Source organism: Pipistrellus hanaki (genome assembly GCF_964339955.1).
Source record: "Pipistrellus hanaki genome assembly, chromosome: 3".
In the NCBI taxonomy this organism is placed as follows: domain Eukaryota; kingdom Metazoa; phylum Chordata; class Mammalia; order Chiroptera; family Vespertilionidae; genus Pipistrellus; species Pipistrellus hanaki.
In genome coordinates this window covers 12693791-12712620 of record NC_140505.1, presented here as the reverse complement: position 1 = coordinate 12712620, position 18830 = coordinate 12693791, and the positions used below count along the sequence as shown (strand labels likewise).

General features: G+C 39.4%; 1 protein-coding gene across 1 annotated transcript in view; it reads right to left on the bottom strand.

Moving 5' to 3' along the window:
• The window catches only part of DLC1 (DLC1 Rho GTPase activating protein), a 366141-nt gene that overhangs the window by 175092 nt on the left and 172219 nt on the right, over nt 1-18830 (bottom strand). The window lies entirely within an intron of this gene.

The following is an 18830-nucleotide window of genomic DNA, read 5'->3' as shown; positions in this document are numbered from 1 at the left end:
GCAAAAAAAAAAAAATCTATGTCTATGTCTATGTCTATATCTATGTCTGTTTATGTCTATATCATCTATATCTATATCTATATCTATATCTATGTCTATGTCTATGTCTATGTCTATGTCTATGTCTATGTCTATGTCTATGTCTATGTCTATGTCTATGTCTATGTCTATATCATCTATTGTATATCTATATCTATATCTATATCTATATCTATATCTATATCTATATCTATATCTATATCTATATCTATCTATATCATCTATCTATATCTATATCATCTATCTATATCTATCTATATAAATGAGGGAGGCTGGGAGGGGTTGCAGGTAGGGTGCTCTTTGACTTTCAGGTTAACTCTCACTGACAGGTGATTATCTTTTCTTGTGTTTTATTAACTCGTGGCTTTGGAGTAGGATGTGTATGAGACAGAAAACAGCCTTGAGCTGCGGTTGTGGGAAGGCAGCTAGGGCTGTCCTGGCAGCCTGCAGGCCCGTCTGGATTCTCTCTAGGTGGGTACCTGAGTTTTAAACAAACTATCCATCAGCCCCTCATGTTTCCCCTCTGAGGATTCTTCTACTTTGATTCAGGATTGAATCAAATCATTCTTGGTTTTGCCTCTAAGTATGGTGCAGGTGTCTCCTGGTTTTGCACATCTTTCCGAATGAAGTAAGCAGAAGTCATTATCACTGCACATCAAAAACAACCTTCAAAACAATACACAGCGCCAACAGTGAAATCAAAAGATGGGCCCACTGCTTCTTTTACAAGATATGCTGGGTTTCTAAAATGCCAGATAAGTCTATTTCTCTGCCAGTGAATTGGGCTGATTTTCTTTTCTTTTTTCTTTCTCTTTTTTGGCTGATTTTCTATCTTTTAATGCATTTTTAATTATCTCCTTTCTCGCTTTCCCTTACATTTCATTTTAGAATGTTCAAGGTTTGGCATCAAGTACCTAATAGCCAGTTCATAACCTTTGTGAAATTAAATATTGTGCAAAAAGCACTTTGTAAATTATCAGGTACCAAGCAAATTCTAATTATTCTCATAATTATTTTTAAACATGAAACTAATTTCTTTTTAAAAATATATATTTTATTGATTTCAGTCCGCCAACTGACGCTCTATCCACTGAGCCAAACCGGTTTCAGCTAACATGAAACTAATTTCAACCCACATTGATCTCCAGAGTTTCCAAATTTCTTCAGCATACATCCTCTTCCCCATCAACTTTGACAACTTACATTTCAATTATCAGAACATAAATTATCAGACCTAAAATTGTGAGGAGGTGCTGCTCACGTTATGAGAACTACTAGTATGTACCATTGCATATTAGTAACCCATGAGTCTTAAATTATATTATTTCCAAATTGTTAAGGCTCATGACTATCTCCAACTCAGACTGTGTTTCTTGGTAGATATCTACCCCTTTGCCTTATTGTTGGGCTGGGCATAGATCAAGAGGTACAAACTACTGAGGTATACAGACCTCTGTGCCTGTGGGAGGCAATTCCAAGGGACAGTTCACCATTAAAAGGAAAAAAAAATCTCGCCTGGCTGCTGTGGCTCTGTGGTTGAGTCAGCCTATGAACCAGGAGGTCATGATTCAGTTCTCAGGTCAGGACACATGCCTGGGTTGCAGGCTCAGCTCCACCCCCAGTAGGGAGCATGCAGGAGGCAGCTGATTGATGATTCTCTCTCATCATTGATGCTTCCATCTCTTTCCTCTCCCTTTCTCTCTGAAACCAATAAAAACATATTGTAAAAAAAAATCTAAAAAATGTGGTCACCTAATATCTGGTTCATTTTAAAATAAGCATTCTCTCTCTCTCTCTCTCTCTCTCTCTCTCTCTCTCTCTCTCTCTCTCTCTCTCTCTCTCTCCCCCCCCCCCCCCCCCCCCATCGCTCATTGCAGAGGAACAGGAAAAAGTACCCATAGCCACAAGTACTGAACAGAGCACTGTGTTGGGCCTGGGGAAGCTGAAGGTGAAGACATAAACTCTGTCCTTGAGGAGGAGAAATCACATTGTCTACAAATAATTTCATAATAATGAAATAAGTTCCATGATGGAAACATGTTAATGGGCCAACACACAGGAGGGGGGAAAACAAACAGCTTGGATTCCTAAATTTTCCTTCTCACTAGCCTCACCTACATTTCCCTTCTAGATCTGTGACAATGTTAAGGATATACAATCATTCCTAGCACAAATATCAACAGCTGATTGCATGAGTCATGAGCAATGAGTGGTTATAATGGCACGAAGCTTTGTTATGTTTAAACACAGAAAGAAAGGAGGAGCAATAAAGGAAAAATAATATTTATTGAGTACCTATGACATACCACAAGTTCTTCTAGCACTTATATTAGACCCATATATATGGATAGACTAGTGTATATAGATCGATCAATGTAGGTGTCCTATCTTGTCTTCAGATATTAGGAAGCTAAAGTTTAGACAGAAGAGACTAGAGAAAGATCACATAGAAAAAGGCAGATCCACTGAAGAGCTGTCTGCATCTTAACACATTGCGGACCAGTAGTTTTATTGCTAGCTTTACCCAGTGGCCAGATAAGTTTCTATTGAACGAGTTCAAAAAACGTTTTACATAAATGTGAAAGGCACACTTCAAAATCATACCAGTTGCATTTTGAGGTTATTTATTACACGGTCGTACAAGCTAATATCTTTTTAAAGTATGATACATAGTAAAACACGGTATAATATGAAGTGAGAATTCTCGTGATCCGTCCGCAATGTGTTAAGCTTAGTAAGCCTGCAGTCATAAATGGTTTGGTCAGAAATTAATGATATTGATGATAATGACCCATTGATATTGTCTAGGCTCCGTGGACACTAAACTACGGGCCAGAGCTCCTTACCCTTAGCCAATAAAGTCACCCAGGATGTGAAAGAAGCCTGAGTCTCCGGTAGGTTTTGGGTGATCCCAGCTATGGAAATCAAAGGGCAAGGAGCCAAGAGAACTTGGGCATAGTCAACATACACATTTTTATTTTTAATTTTTTTAAACAAATCTTTATTGTTCAGATTATTACAGGTGTTCCCCCCCCCCCATAACTCCCCTCCCCCTGATTCCCAACTCTACCCCATGCCCTTACCCCCGCCACTGTCTTCATCCATAGGTGTAAGATTTTTGTCCAATCTCTTCCTGCATCCCTCAGACCCCCTTACCCCTGAGAATTGTTAGTCCAATCCCTTTCTATGTCCCTGATTCTATTATATTCACCAGTCCATTTTGTTCTTCAGATTTTTTATTCACTTGATTTTTAGATTCACTTGTTGGTAGGTATGTATTTGATGTCTTTTTGTGGTTCATAATTTTTACCTTTACTTTTCTTCTTCTTCTTCCTGAACACATACATTTAATGATGGGGCACCCAGGTCTGGTCTCCAAAGTGTTCCCGAACGACCATCCCCTTCTGCAACACTTCCTTCCCAGGACAATCCTTCTAGCTCTTTGTAGCTCATTTTGGCAGGTATTGGAAAAACCTTCTTATTCAAACATCGGTCTCATTGCTGGAATGATCCATAGACCTAACCAATATGAGGTTTCGTATGTTGTTGTTTCTTAAGGAAATATACCAACATAAATGTGACTTATTGGCAGACTCTTGGAGAGGAGCAGCAAGGAAGGCTTTCATTATTGGCTTCCCCAGAGCCCACCACAGGGCTGGCCGCTGGTCCCCTCATTTCTGAAAACTCATTAAATCAAATTTCATTTTGAGGCTATGTCAGCTCCTTATGGATGAATTTCAGCTACGTATCATGGGAATAATGTAAAAACCATCTCAATACACAGCCAATGTTAAGTTATTATTATTATTATTATTTTTTGCTTGCTTTCTGTATTTATTGGCCACCAGACATACCCCACACAGAGAGATTGCTTTTTAGAATCCACTGTGTAGAGCATAATTCCTCAAGTTGTATTTGCACAAATTTCAAATAAACCAAGTCTTTTCAAGCTGTTGAGAGTTGAGGGCGATATGTGATAATTAGTTTTGTCTCAATTTGGCAGATGGGGGAAGTGGGAATATGAGAAGTTTGCTGGTTTCATTCAGGATCCCCCCTGGGGATTATAAGACAAAATGAGAACAGCCACACAATGCTCTGACAGCTTCTCACTTCCTTGCTTTTCTGTGATAAAGAGCTCTTATTAGCCATTGGTGGGGCTGCTCTCTGACCTGGGCCAGCTTTGCACAAACCCATCCAGATGCCTGGAGAGAGAGAGATTCTTGTCTAGCTGCTAGAGATTCTGGCTCTACTGTGTCCCTAATATTTTCCATCCAAGAAAAACATTTGGCAATATATTATACATTTTATCTAGTTCTGTCTAACTTATAAATTTTGTCTTCTTACTGCAAACAAAAATTTTAAAATTTAATGTTATAGTGTTTCTAGGTTCCATTTGCTTTGAGGGACCTTATTTTCCAAGCTTGTGTAGCAAAAGAGTGGTCACAGGGCCTCTCTCATTTGCTGAGGCAACTCATTTAAGCCTTCTTTGGAGCAATTAGAACAGTTAGGACTACCCAAAGCACTGATAAGTTTCTATTAAAAAAACATGAACCATGATGGGAAAGGGAAAATTTATTGAGTCAATGGCATGTTTGGATTTGGGTCATTAACAAGGAAAGGAAGTTATTGAAACCTCATTTGGCTAAGCCCTCTGAGCAAGCCAGCACCTGCAACAGGACATCAGGCTTAGCGAATGACAGTGCCTACCCTGGCATAACCAGTCTGCCCAGGAGGTGGTCAGTCCATAAAAATGCAATTCTCCGTTACGTAAGTGTCCAAAAGCCCATGGCGAAGTGAATGCATAGTGTGAGGCCTCTGTAACTCTGAGGAGCATATACTTGTTTTCTGTGTATCCAATTGGTAATCCCTACCCTGAGGTTACGTGCTGCAAGTGACTGTTTCGATTTTGAGATGTGTATTTAACTTTACCACCTTTACCACGTTGTTCTGGTACAAGTAGAAATTTTATTTCTTAATCTGTTTCTACCTTTGAAACCTAAGGATTACATAGAACTTGGTTGAGAATCTCCTTCATGATAAATTGTTAAATGTCCCTAACTAAAGAACTTAGGTGAAAAAGCTGTCAATACTATTTGTTAGGTATCTATTGATGCCTGGTAGGACAATAAACCACAATGATGATCTTCTTGAAATCTCTGATCTCTGCCATGGGATAAGATTGCCCTTAGGAGGCAGAAAAGAAAACCTTAGAATCTATGTCTATATCTATGTATGTAGTTCTTTAAATATTTATACTTTTGTCTAATGTCTAGTAATTAAAATAAGGAAGTATCATTTACCACGTGGTCAAAAATATGAACTACTTAGAGATAGATTTAATGATATGTGTACAAAGCTTGTACACTGATTGCCATAAGACTGCCAAGAGAAATTATTAAACCTAGATAAATAGAGATATGCCCTGCTTATGGAGCTGAAGACTCAATATTGTCATGATGTCAATTCTTTTCACACTAATCTATAGATTCAAGGTAAAACCAGTTGAAATTCAAGTAGGGTTTTTTTTTTTAAACTGATGCATTGCTTTAAAATTTATATGGAAATATAATGTCTATATCTAAATTAACCAGAAAGATGTTGAAAAAGGAAAGCAATGTTGGAAGATTAATACTACCTGATTTCAAAAGTTACTATGCATGCACAGTACTAAAGACAGGGTGGTACTGATAGAAGGCTAGACATATAAAGACCAATGAAGCAAAATGAAGATTCCAGAAGCAGGGCCACAGTACCTGCTCAACTTATTTTTGTTCAAGATGCCAAGGTAAGTCAATGGGGTAGCATGATCTTTTCTAACAAATGATGCTAGATAATCACATGAAAAAATGAGCTTCAACCCTTACCCTATACCTTACACATGCATTATCAACTCAACAGAAAAACAAAACAAAACACCAATAGATTTTATGAGTAAATATTTCACAGAGCATATGGAAGTGATAACATTGGGAAATAGAAGCTCAGTGTTAAAAATTTTGATATTATTGAAAATTCTCTGAGAAAAGCAAATCCCCAGAACTCTGAATCTCTGACCATCATATGTACGTCTTCACAGAGAGGTAGGGAGGAAATCACTGCTTGGAGAATTGTCACTGGTTGAGAGTATGGGCATACTGAAATGGATGCTAGTGTGGTGTTATTGGATCAAGTTATATGAGAAAGAAGGCACTTCAATATTATCCACAATAACATATATTTGAATAGTATCATGAAAGATTCATTCTATATAGAATAATTATTAGTATCAATTCATGTAGTGTTATTAGTATTGACATGTTTTTAACCAAAACAAATGAAACATTTTAACCCAACAATGATAAGGTTATTTTTAGATAGCATTATTATATCAGGATATGCTACTTGGGAGGATATGTATTTGTTTTTAGGGCACCTAATGGGACATTAAAAAAATGCTTATTTAAGCATGTAGGCAATCTTCTAACAGCAGTAAAAGAACATACAATTTTCACAGCCTCTTTCTCATAAAAAATAAGCCAACAATTTCTTCCCAAATATTTAACTTAATTTATTGATTTTTTAAATATATGTTATTTATTTTTTTACAGAGAGGAAGGGAGAGGGATAGAGAGTTAGAAACATTGATGAGGAAGAATCATCGATCAGCTGCCTCTTGCACACCCCCCACTGGGGATGTGCCCGCAACCAAGGTACATGCCCTTGACCGGAATTGAACCTGGGACCTTTCAGTCCACAGGCCGATGCTCTACCCACTGAGCCAAACTGGTTTTGGCTTAATTTATTGATTTACTAGAGGCCCGATGCACGAAATTCGTGCAGGGGGCTCGGCCCATCGCAGCCCCAGCTGCCCTTTGCAGCCCCGCCCACTGGTCGTTCCTGAAGGTTGTCAGGAAGGTCGTTCCACCGTCTGGTCTAATTTAGCATATTAGTTCTTTTTTATATAGGATATTTTTTATGTCTCTGTTATAAATTTATTTTTGTATGTTTCAAGGTATATATCATTAGATGTTCAATATATGTTTGAAAACTATTGATAGTAAAATTGTCATAAAAAGCTTGAATTGTTAGCAAATAACTTCTTTCATATATGCTACAGTAGACCACATCTACACTCTATTAGCTTAATTACTACTTGTATGGTTTCAAAATCCATTATTACTAACAATAAGTCATTTTAAAGTCACACATAATTTTGCATGATGCTAGCAGTTGCTTCGTGCTAAGCATGCAGTTTTAGCAGTCAGCTCCTGCCTTGGGTCCCACAGGCAGGATGGTGCCATAGTTGCTCAAAAGCTTCCTAAATATCTTAGAGAAGGAAAAAAAGAAAGGACAAAAGTGAAACCCTTACTCTTCTGACTAGCTTAGAAAAAGATAAAGACAAATCAGGATTAGGAAGTTAAAAATAAAGGCCCTGAGAAAGGACAAAAGAACTGTGGGAGAGGGAACATCACGACTCGTTTGCATAAATTAAACCTGCCTGGGAAGGGGCGGTCTGCAAATTTCACCTGAAAGAGGCCATCTGCAGGGAAGGTCACGTGTACTCCTGTCTGAGCGAATAAGGCAGATGGCGAAGGACAGTGGAGGTTTTTAGCAAGTGCTTCTTTGGACAAATTCCATTTTTTAAAAAAAAAATGTGGGAACACCCTCATTAATGGATGAAAGAAACATGGCATCGTTCAAAGAAACTGCTGCCTCTAACTGCTTCCCTGATCTTGAATTGCAAACATGGGAGTTCTGACTCAAGCATCCCCTCACACTCACTGTTGGCCTGGGCTTCTTGGGGGCTATCACAATTCCGTGTGAGGCCAAGAGGAAGTGTTTAGAATATTCTTTTGTTAAAAGTATGTTTTTATTGATTTCCGAGAGGAAGGGAGAGGGAAAGAGATATAGAAACATCAACGATGAGAGAGAATCATTGATCGGCTGCCTCCTGGATGCCCCACATTGGGGATTGAGCCCACAACCTGGTCATGTGCACTGACTGGGAATCGAACCATGACCTGGTTCATGGGTCGATGTTCAACCACTAAGCCACACTGGCTGGGCTGTTTTCATTATATTTTTAAATGGTATGTGTCCAGGAAAGATTGGGCGGGGGGTGGGGGGGGGAGAGAACAGTCGATCACCATAAATAGGTTAGGAAACCCGGCTCTAAATAGATGTGTAAAGTATCTGGAGAGGGTGCTTCAGTGGCTGGTACTTTAGTTTCCTTGTGTTTAGATGGAGAGAAAGGTAACACACTGTTTTGTGAAAATTTAATCAGTCTTTGAATTAAACGAATGGCTGTATTTGCACATTTCTTGCTATTTATTATTTGTGTGGCAGATCAACATATTATTGTTAATATCTCAAGTTGGAAATCGAAAAAAAAAAAACCTTTAAAGGAAATGGGAGTCTTTAAAATTTCACACACATTGAGTAGCTCACATCTCGCACCAAGACTCTACATCATCAACGACGCAAGAACATAAAAACGAAAACGTTGAAAACAAACAAGCAAACAAACAAAAGAATGGATGGTGGCAGGAAATATAATTGACAATTTTGTCATAACCATCAATATGGTTATTCTAAAGTAAACTTTTCTATGTAGCTAGCTTTTAAGAAATGGTTAGCATTTCTTTGGAGAATGAAAAATAAAGCTGTCTCAATCTTTGCAGCTGGGATAATAGCCCCTGACTAATTTAATAAGATTTACTATTCTTAGTAAAAATTATAATCACTCTTCAAGGCCTGTTGGAGTCTGGACCCATCCCATTTTTCCAAACTTGTCTCCTTCCAAACACAAACTGTGCTCCAGCTGGCCGGGCTATACGATTGCATCACTGTGCCTTGTGCATTCCCACTGTGCTAACTGTGCCAACATCATTTTCCTCGCCTAGCAAAGTCTCATGCCTTCTTCCCCAGTTTTTTAAGGCTTTCTCCTCCCCCACCCCCACCCCCCAATCCTCGCTGGACCATTCAGCTCAGGTGACCTCTCTCAGCTAAATGTCTAGAGTCTTCTTTATCTTACCGCAGAGCTTACCACTTACATTGCTCAGCAGGCTGGAAGCATTCTCAAGGTCTACAACAAGGACATCCTGAGACAACTCAACAGAAGAGGCAGAAAAAGGAGCACATGTCACCTCATCCTTTTTCAGTTCCTTTCCCCTTTATCATTGCCCCTCCACTTTCCAGTGGAGGGGAGAGGAAGCGGGGGAGAAAGAGGTTAAAGAAGAGAATTGGATGAACTGACACTTGGCTGGACTTAGATTAACCTGGAGCAGGGACAATACATTCCACAGAGGGGACTGTAAGGATTGCAGCCTTACTAAAGAATGATAACATATTTGTCTGTTGCAGCAATCTATGGTAATAATTTTTCACTGTCATTTGGGTTGTTTTCAAGATTACAAAATTGAAAACTAGGAATGCTTTTTCCCCTAAGTCATTCCACCCTTCTCCCGTCTGACTGTCCAAAGTCACTACTGGATAGTGGTTTACTCCTGTACCCCCAACACCCGCCACCTCACAGAGATAAGGATTCCTGATATGGGCGTGACTGATAATACTTGCTGGGCTATCTCAGCATGAGGGTGAGCCCTGGGAGACAAGGACGGGAGGAGTAGGGCTGTACAGAAATTTCTATTTAAAACAAGAACTGGTCCAAATAAACATCTGCTTATTGAAGGTGAGTGGTGGGACACTGTAGTTCTCATTGCTGAGTCTCTATTCTTTGTTTTTTCCTATCATGTCTGCATATGAAATTATTTTTACTGTTTAAAATGTTGTTGTCTTTAGTTGATTGGATAATGACTGGGTTGGCTAATGACAAATACATGAAAACATATGACATAATAGGGTATCTTTGATTACTTTGCTTGTTCAATAAACTTCTAATATGTTTGTATATTTTCTCTCACCTAACTACTAGCTCTCTGAGGGTAGACAGTTTTATAAGTTCAGCACACTATTTGGTAAAAACAGATAATCTGAAATATTTATGGTTATATTTATAACAAACTATGGCCTTTTATTAGCCATTCAGAGTCCTGATAACTTTTCTTAAGGCTTAGTATTTTGCTATGCAGTACAAAGGTTGAAGCACATGTTGAAATATGCTTGTGGGGCCGAAAACGGTTTGGCTCAGTGGATAGAGCCTCGGCCTTCGGACTGAAAGGTCCCAGGTTTGATTCCAATCAAGAGCATGCACCTTGGTTGCGGGCACATCCCCAGTAGGGGGTGTGCAGAAGGCAGCTGATCGATGTCTCTCTCTCATCAATGTTTCTAACTCTCTATCCCTCTACCTTCCTCTCTGTAAAAAAAAAAAAAAATCAATAAAATATATTAAAAAAAAAGAAAAATGCTTGTGAGGAAGAATAAATGGGAGACTTTGATTGACATTTACCAGTGATCCTCAAACTTTAGTGTAGATAAGAACTCCCTGGAGAGTGGAGTATATTATAATTGAGATTCTTTGGTCTGCAAATGATGATTCAGGAGGACTGGAGGCATCCAGGAATCTGAATTTTTAAACAAACATTCTAGAAAATTATGAGGCACATTTGAACAAACATTGCACTAAAGGGGTGTGACTTTGTTTTCAATTAAAAATGCATTTTTCCCAACCCCCAATTTATTTTTATTTTTTAAAAAATATATTTTATTGATTTTGTACAGAGAGGAAGGGAGAGAGAGAGTTAGAAGCATTGATGAGAGAGAGTCATCGATCAACTGCCTCTTGCACACCCCCTACTGGGGATATGCCCGTAACCAAGGTACATACCCTTGACCAGAATCCAACCCGGGACCTTTCAGTCCCCAAGCCGATGCTCTATCCATTGAGCTAAACCAGTTTCGGCCCAACCCCAAAATTTTTGCATGTCCATTTATGTGCATGACATTCAAAGGTAAACCAGACATGAATTTTATTAAATAATGGGGGGAAATAAGCCTTCGCGATCATAATGAAGAGCACAAAGGGATAAAAACCTCATGTTTAGTATCATGTATAGTAAAAACCTCAACTATAGTATGGAGAGTTCCAGGAGGAAGGTCTGACTTCATACTAGTGGAGATCACAGAAGGCTTCAAAGAGGAGGTGGATGTGAAAAGTTGAAGACAGTATGTAAGGACATTTTAGGGAAAGGCAACAGAGTCAGCAATGATACTGAGTAGGAAGCGCCGGATGTGGAGAGTGTAGGCATTTCCGTGAGGGGTCTCAGGGCAATTGGTAATGAGGGGGCAGCTCGGCTGAGAGCGTAGGGCTGGAGACTGTATAACATACTGTTCGCTGGGTGGGACTCCCAAGAGAAAGTGTAAGGACAGACAAGAAAATAAATCCCATATGTCAATGTCATGCAACTTATTTAAGGCTTGATAAGGGATTCAGTGAGATAAAGATACAGTAGTAAATATTCTTAATTATATTGAAATGATACCAATGAGTACTCTGATACAAATACATAACTTTATTTCTATGTGCTATATGATATTAACTGCCATTATTGGAGACAAAACAATCTTCCGATAAGAGAGTTTGCCTAAGGTATCTTTAAAAATATAACTCCATAAAACTGATCAGCTATTTATATTTTTACTGTTTATATCACTTAGACACTTTAGAGACATATGAAGCAAGGCTAGAGAATCTCAAAAACATCGTGAAGATTTCCCTTGCTCTTCTTCCTTTTAAAAACAACAACACAAAACAAAACAAAACAAAAAACCTGAAACCCCTAAGGGTTAAACAATTTCACTAAAGAAAACAAAAGGGCGGTAAGCTAAAGTCATGGGAAATGCTAAGGAAAGAGCAAGATCCTGGAAACCTACCACAGATGGAGCAAAGATTTTCCAGATGTGGAATTCTTTCTATGCATCAGTGCTGTTAGCTTGGCTCCCTTAGGTTCTACCAGGAAAAAACCCAAAATGCAACTGTGGCTTCCTCTTTTAACTTTTATCTGTAATCTAGCTAAGCTAAACCTACTTTGCTGAAATGTTATATTTTGTTTCCTTTAGGGAATGTCTTGCTATCTGTCATTTGCAGTTGCTTTTTAAAAGCTGGCTTCCATTCTAGAGGGGAGGACTCTTGGAATGCCTGGAGATGCTTGTATGAGTGCCGGAATACCTCCACTGAGAGAGACATTTCTCACATCGCGTTGTCACGGACCCCATGCCCACATCACAGAAAGACCAGGATGCTCCCTGCGCGCGAGGATGAGGGGTCACGGCTCTATTTAGGTTCTGTTGTCATGGACCATCTGGGAAATGGCTCCTGATTAGCTGCAGAATGACGAGTGCCATCTCAGAGTCAGGGTCACAGCTAGACCTACATGACTTGTTCTTTTTAAATGCGGTTCTCAAAAGTCTTACGAAATAATGAATGTTTTCGTGCTTAGCCATAACCCAGGGACACAGACAATAGTTCAGTGGAGGCCTAGATGGGAGGGCAGGGGAAGTAGGTGATCAATGGGGGGAAAGAGGAAACATCTGTAATATTTTCAACAACAAAGGTAAAAAAATGTAAAAGCAAATAAACCAAGTTAACCTATCACAGAAAGAAAGGACTAAGAAATAGATTAATTTAGAAAAAAAAATCAATGGCTAAATAAGGAAAGATAAAAGTTCATCGTGATTATATATTATGGTTAATGTTTTTTTAAAACGTTTTTACATGAAATATATAAGTAGGTTCCTTAAATTTTGCCATTTCCATACAATTGAATGTGACTCAGTCTAAAAAAATAGTGTTCTATCGAGCCATGAAAAGAGATGGAAGAATTTAAAACATAATGCTAAGTGACAAAAACCAATCTGAAGAGGCTACATGCATATCTATCGCAGTCACACAGAATAGTTTCCCTGCCCTAAGCATCCTCTGTGCTCCACTGATTCATGACACCCTTCCCCCACCTCCTGACAACCCCTGATCTTTCGACTATGCTATAAACAAATGTCATACAGTTTGAACTCTACTTTCCACTCGGTTTTTCTGTATAAAACTTCTCTAAAAAATAAAGAATGAATTAAATCAACCTTTCTAGATTCACAGCCCTGTGCTAAGTGACTTTTAAAAAGATCTTAATCTCAGCCAGTGTGGCTCAGTGGTGGAGCATCCACCTATGAACCAGGAGGTCACAGTTCAATCACCGCTTGGGCACATGCCCGGGTTGTGGGGTCAGTCCCCAGTGAGTGGCGCGCAGGGGACAGCCAGTCGATGCTTCTCCCTCATCATTGATGTTTCTATATTTCTCTCCCTCTTTCTTCCTCTCTGAAATCAATAAAAACATATTTTTTTAAAAAAATGCTTTAAAGGCTATTGGGAATCAAAGCTGAGACAAATAAAACACTCAATGGATGATGAAAATCCACATATAATAAAGCATGGAAATGACCAGTACGGATTATTTATGTTGTAGTTGTATCATTTCAAAAAGTATGAAATTCATTGAAGACTCACAGCGATGGTGAGACCCAAATGAAACGTTGGGAGGTGAGGGAAGTTAATTTCTGGAAGGGAAATTGAAGGAGCAAAGGTCGAGTTATGCAGAAGCACATTCAGGAGAAAAGTGAGGTTGCTACCATGACTACAGAGGGAAGTACAAGTAGAAGAGGATGGGAAATAAGGTTGAAAAGGAAGGGTAAGGTCAAATGATGGAAAAGTGTATTCATCAGCCTGAGGAGTCTTGGCATGCAACCACCACACACAGCATATCGCATGCCTTCTAGCCTGGGCTGTCTGTGTGGCATCTTGTGTTGGCCACAGTGTGACTTTGGGTGTTTTAGGAAACCTCTCTCAGTCTCAGGTTCCTCATCTCTAGAACATAGAAAACGGTAACGCCTACCTTATAGGGTTACTGGAGAATCAAGTGAGTTCATATCTATAAAGTGCTTAGAACAGTGCAGGCGCAGAGAGTAAACACTTGCTGTTATTATCCATTCAAACATCCATTTGACAAACAGTAAGTAAAAAACTTCCCAAGAGGCTGGCATTCCATGGGTGCAGAGAGAATGTCTGCCTTTCAGGAAATCACAGCACAGCAGGGAAAACATTTGGCTAATATATCCAAGAAGACCATAGTCTTTAAAAGGTGGGTAAGTTCAAGCCCCAGCCAGTTTGGCTCAATGGATCAAGTGTCGGCCTGTAGACCGAAGGGTCCCAGGTTCAATTCCAGTCAAGGGCACTACCTCTCTTTCAGGCTCCCAGCCCTGGTCGGAGCATGTGGGAGGCAACCAATGAATGTGTCTATCATTGGTGTTTCTCTCTGCCTCTCCTCCCTTCCACTCTCTCTAAAAATCCATGGGAAAAAATATCCTTGGATGAGGATTAAAAAAAAAAAAATAATAAAATAAAATAAAAGGTGGGTTAGTTCAAGAAATGATGAACTGTACTGTTATCCTCCATTTATATATTTCTTTAAATCCAGAGGGAAGAGTAGATTTAACATTTATATTAAGAAAAAGTTTATAATATTAGCAGTTTGGAGTCCTTGGAGTATATTTTCTGGGACAGTGTAATGGTTAGAAAAATTTAAAAACAAAACAAAACCCCATTGTGGTCAGCAAGTGAGTGCCTTTTGATTTTGCTTAAACATCACTCATGGAATTCTATGAGATCTTTCCTACTTGATTACAGTAGTCAGGATGACATAGCTTCCCAAATCCATGACCCACTTTTTTGCACAAGCCTGGACAACAAGAAGGTCACCAGCCTTTTCTTGGGCATTGGTTAATTTTTATGGTTGTTAATAACTGTTTTAAACTCCTCACTTTGGTATACTATATCTCAAAATCATTTACGAATTCTGCAATAGAAATGCTTATGGATCTGAAAGAGACATTGATCTCAGGCTCCTGCCTATAAGGAAACAAATGGAAGTCCTTCAAACCAATGGAGGGTCTGATCACATCATCTCATATTCATTCAGGTCAAAAGCAATGCCTTGCTATCTGTACCTGTTCAAGATAAACGCACTCCTCCTAAGAAATTAAAATCAATGTACCGTTATCTTGTCAGTACATAGGTGTTTATATTCATGCTATTACTAAAAATAACTGAACTGCAGACCTCATTGGGAACTCTATAAAGGTAAATATTGGATGGCATCTAAGAAATGATCAGATACGATTTACAAATTAAATGAAAGTTCTTCTATTACTTTGTAAGTACAACTGATAGAAAGGGCCTTTTCATAAGTTGTCTTTCTTCGGGGAAAATTGAAAATGACAAATTAATTTTTCTACGATTACTAAGTCAATGTCCATGAAAATACTGAAATGCAAAATGGCACTGGTGGTTCACAGCCACCTCCTTATATCACTGATAGCCATTCTTTCAAAGGATAAAGAGGGACAGGCAGATAAAATGTGCATATGATTTTTTGGAGGAAGAAATTTATAGTTTGCCTAATCTTGTGAAAAGTTATGGTCATTGTAAGACTGGAGATTAATGAGGAGCCAGCATAAGCTGTTTGGTATTTCAAATAAATGGGTTGATTCAAGATTATTTCTGGAGCATCTGCTCTGAGCAACATACTCACTGGGTATGGGTGAGAAAGATGAAATGAGAGCTATATGCCTGCAAGGAGCTTGCAGCCTGAAGTGGAAGATCATTCATGAACTTCGTAGGAATCATTAAATGATATGGAAAGATATAGCCCGCATTAGCCAGCTATAGAGACCTGGGAGGGCCACTCCAAGGCATAGGAGGTAACGTCTGAACTAGAACTTGTTAAAAGAGAAATTATTATGTACCCATGCTGATTGAACTATCACTGAGAAGAAAAGGAAGTATATTTGAATGGTTCTGGTTTATGGACTTGGAAATAAACAAAATACCAATAAGAACAGTGAGGAAAGTATTTAGAAAGGTATCCACCATTGAAAAACATTCCATGAATTCAAGATCTCCGGCATTTAAGAATAACTTACTTATATTTTTTACGAATTCCTTGATACCTGAAAGCTAGTATATTTCCTCTCAACAGCCCAGTCAACCACAGCCAACTTTTCATGGATTAGTTTACACTAGGTTTCAGAAAAAATGAGAAGGTTGTGTGCGGGCATACCCCAAATTCCTGCCTCACAAACAGGCAGGCGAGCAGAGACCATATACTAAGGAAAGTGAAGCAAGTGAGCCTTTATAAGCCATTAGTATAAAAATAACGAAATTCATTTTCTGAGAGTGAAAGGGAATAAAGAATTTGGAATGTTGGCCGAAGCCCAGCCTGGCCAGATAAAGACAATTTTCAGATCCTGCCGAACCCTGTAAAACAGCTGTGGTGTGTGTGTGTGTGTGTGTGTGTGTGTGTGTGTGTGCGCGCGCGCGCTTTGTGGTTACAGAAAGTGCTTTACTTAGAAGAGAATGATAAAATTCTACATGGGCTTTGGGAGTATTTTGAGTCTAGAGCAAAGCATTTTCTGGTTTTTCAAAGATCTCATTTACTCATTCATTTACCAAACATCAAGCATTGGGAACACAGAGTTGAATGAAACAAAATTCCGTCTTTCGGGTACTTACAGTCTAGTGGGTGGGATGGCATTAAACTGGTCTGATTTGTATTAAAATGGAGAGGCACAAACAGGGCAGAGTCTTTCAAAAGAGACCTCTGAAATAGAGCCATCTTATTTCTCTTCCCCGCCCCCCCCCCCTACACAAACCCTATTGGATCTGCTGATATTAGAACTGGGTCTGAATGCAGGAAATTGCATGGGTAATCTTCTGAATTGAAGCAATGATGATCAGACTGGAAAAAGGGAATACCTTTGCATTTTAGATCTGCCTCTCTCTCTCTCTCTCTCTCTCTCTCTCTCTCTCTCTCTCTCTGTGTGTGTGTGTGTGTGTGTGTGTTGTCACCTGCGTTTCCCTTCTCAGTGATCAAAGGCAGCGAAAAAAATTAATAACAAAAGGCACCACGTCTGGGCTTTGTTATTAGTAAGTTTACAAGGTGTTTGGAATGAAATTATGAGAACCCTGGTTTTTCCGCTTACACGTTTGTCACAAAGGAGTGTTTGATTTTTACGTCCTGCCTTCCCAAGCCAAATCACAAAGTTTGGAAAGACTATGAATCTGTTATGTTATCCTGAAAGCTATCTTTCACAAGTGTTTCAGGCTCTAATCTTTCACTATCTGGATTTTTAACATTTCTGGCCAACCAAATAACCTTGAGGCAGGAGAACAAACATCCTAAGAAAAATGGCCAAGAAATGCAACCGGAGTCAGATTCTAAAGTCTTGCTTCTCAATGATGCCCTTCACATATTTGTATGGGATAGAACTGCAAAGAACACCATTAGTTAATGACCTGGTTGGGAGTTTTGGCAGTTGTGGAAGTGGCAGGAATAACGGAGGAAGTGTGTGTGGAGGCAGTTAAAGTTTAGAATCCTATTCACTCTAAAATCATTAAGATTGAAACCAAAGTGTCTTTGTGATTACAATTTATGCATTACCATGTATGTATGGAACACCGACTCTGTGCTAATAGCTGTTTTACTTACAGGCCACACAAAGACGACAATCCTGGCCTAGACAAGCTTAAGGCCCTGTGAAGCAAGATAATAATAAAACTGAAATAGAAATCACATAAAGTTTTCTAGGAGCACAGAACCATCAATGACTAAACTGTCTGGGAAGTTATTCATTAAGGTGGAGGTTTAGTTAGATCTAATAAAACAAGTAGAACTTTTCAAGTCAGAGAAGGTGGACATATTTGCCATTTTTGACTAACAATAACTATCTGTTTTCTCTGTGCTTTAATTTTAGAACGAGAGATTCTAAAGGCCTAAAGGCCGTGTTAGAGGCCTGGTACACAAAATTCATGCATGGGAGGGGTATCTGTCAGCCCAGCCTGCACCCTTTCCAATTTGGGACCCCTTGGGGAATGTTCAACTGCTGGTAGTTGGACATCCTTCTTGCAATCCAGGACCGCTGGCTCATAACTGCTTACCTGCCTGCCTGCCTCATTGCCCCTAACTGCCTTCCCCTCCTGGCCTGATCACCCCTAACCATCTCTGCTTCAGTCCTAGCCACTGTGGCTTCGTCTGGAAAATGTCCGGAAGACGTTTGGCCAAATTAGCATATTAGTCTTTTATTAGTATAGATTCCTTTCAAATATTCCCAGAGTCATGTTTTAGTGGCTAATATGCAGTGTGAATTCTCTAAGTTACATGTTTCTGTGCTACAGGGAACACATTAAATCATAAAGGTAGATATTTTCCTCTCCCATGTGACTGAATGAAATGAAACTGAATTCACTTGGGATAAATACAGGGCAAACATGGTCCATCTTTTTTTTTTTTTCCCCTGACTAAGCCATCTCTCCCTCTCTCTATTTCTTAAAAAGACAGTTATGTAATTTACGAAGAGCAGAAAAATATAGACTTAGGAGAGAGGTTCTCTGGCTGGGTGTGGTGGTTATACCAGTGAGACCTGTATAGAAAACAGATGCCACATTGGGTAAACTGAGGGACATTTAGTCAGAACTCTTTATAAAGCTGTCGGGAAACCACGAGGGCAAGAAGAGAGAATGGTTGTCAGCACCTGGAAGCTGGTGTAGAAAGGGCCACCTAAGAGGAGCCAGCAGTGACTCCTCAGCAGGCCACACTGGCCCCTCACCTTCATCTCCTGCCCTGGCTCCTCATTGGTAGAAGGGGGAAGACAGGGGGGAGGGCAACCCATTGATTGTGTGGACATCAGCCTCCAGGGCACAGAGCAGGAAAAGCAGGGTGGGGTGAGGTGGGTCTGAGGAGAAAAATGGACAGATCCAGTGCAGTAAATGACATTGCATCCAGATCACACTTATCAAGCAGGAAAGT